Raw genomic sequence first — 1,952 nt, forward strand, 5'->3', positions numbered from 1 at the left:
CACCTCCTTCTGTACTTGTCATCCGCACTTTGCCATGTGCACTGAACACCACAGAATATACGGCCATGTACTCTCAGCTTTTGACAATTTCAGACTTCCCGCCACTTTCTCAGATTCTCCATGGTCAACTCTTGTCCATCAACTAGCACCGACAGACCCAGTCACCAACTTGAATCTGGTACTCGTCAACACTGCTTCAGCACCCCCTGCACAATTGCACAATTTTTCTGACCACATGTCTGACCACCAGTGCCTTGGCCTGTCGCTGTGTCCCGTGCTTGCCGCACGCCTCGCCGCTATCACCGCGTCGAGCCTCTACTGTCCTGGTCGAGTCTCCCGGTAGCTTGCCCACACTGCCTCAACTCCCACTGCAGAGAACCACCGATCATCACCGACCGATGTCGAGTATCACGTCTCCATCAGACCATTGGGCCCCAGTCCGATCCACGTGTCTCTCGCTATCCCGCTGAAATAGGCTTCGACTCTCCATGCATTTACGCCGTAGCCCCCTCATCAGCATAGAGTGAAGTCGTCCATCAGACTCCAGCTCCACCTTCAACATGACTACATGTAGCTGCGCCTTTGCTACCCCGCGCTCCGTCGACTTCAAGCTCTCTCATGTGTACACTGCCTTGAACCAACCCTGCGCCATAGTCTGTCGAAGCCGCACAAGCCCTCTGGCCTGCACCACGTGTTTCCACGCCCCAGAAGTCGGCCACCATCAGCATCACGCTCTTGTGTCGTCGTCGCTGAAATCACCACTGTCTTCTGCTTTGACCGGCATCCACGTCGATCCGCCTGACAGTCCAGTCCGACCCAGCCGAAATTATCCGACTACGACCATGCTCCACCCTGCATCGTGACCGCCCGCACATCTCCGTGCATTGCTTGACGCCCTGTGTATGCATGATCCTGCCACGACGCGCTCCAGACTCCTCCCGAACCTTATACGCACGCCTTCCGTCCTTTGTCGTACACACTCCGAGCACTTCCCGCAAACATGACCCACCAGAGAAAATCTCCATGCAAACTTGACCCCATGGATACTTTCTGCATAATTTTTTTATTGCCATTTGCTAGTAACTCCTGTGTACGCGTAGACTTCTAACCCAGAACTTGTCCCCTTTCATGGCAGCCTTTTGTGTACCTTTAGCATAATAGGACCCCAAAAAAACCCTTTCTTGATTCCACGCCAATGCTCCTTGACCTCATGCATGCACGTCAGGACTTCGTTCCTTCCATCTTTTTAATAACAAATCGCATGTCTTTGCGTCCATCGGCTCAGCACTCAACCACACCGTAGCACCGACCTCCTCCTGCCGCAGCCGCACCAGCTCTGCCTTGTACTCAGCCCGATCGTCCTTCAGCAGCGCACCAGTCCGGCTGGGGCCCTCCTGGGCCGCAACTGGCCTCCACGCTTTTGGAGCACACGCGCTTGGGCCTCCGCGCGTTGGACGACCGTGCCTGCGGCTTCCTGCGACCCGCAATACCGACTTGGAACTGCCGTACGCTACGTGACACCACCAACTGGACACCACGATCCATCGCCGAGTCCTCTGGAAACACGCCGCTGCGGCTTCGGATCGATCTGCTGCTCGATCGAGCGAATCGATCTCGTCGACGCCAACTGCCGCTGTTCGCTCACCCCATCGCATCACGCCGTAACGGTCTCGAGTCGCTGCACACCGCTGATGACGCCGCTGCTGCCTCCGATTGCTTCCGACACGAACATAACTCCCGCCGCTTCCATCGATCTTCTCCGGTCGCAAGCCTCGACCACCACCGATAGATTGGACGAATTCTGCTCCACCTATAAATCAACATCTTTAGCCTTCAAATCAAACCTTGCTCATGATACCACTTGTTAGAATAATCCGAGGCACTTCGTCGATCTACCGAGGATCAATCAATCACACGAGTACGACACCGAGATTTGTTAACAAGATTCATCA

The sequence above is a fragment of the Triticum dicoccoides genome, chromosome 3A (assembly GCF_002162155.2).
Source record: "Triticum dicoccoides isolate Atlit2015 ecotype Zavitan chromosome 3A, WEW_v2.0, whole genome shotgun sequence".
Taxonomy (NCBI): Eukaryota; Viridiplantae; Streptophyta; class Magnoliopsida; order Poales; family Poaceae; genus Triticum; species Triticum dicoccoides.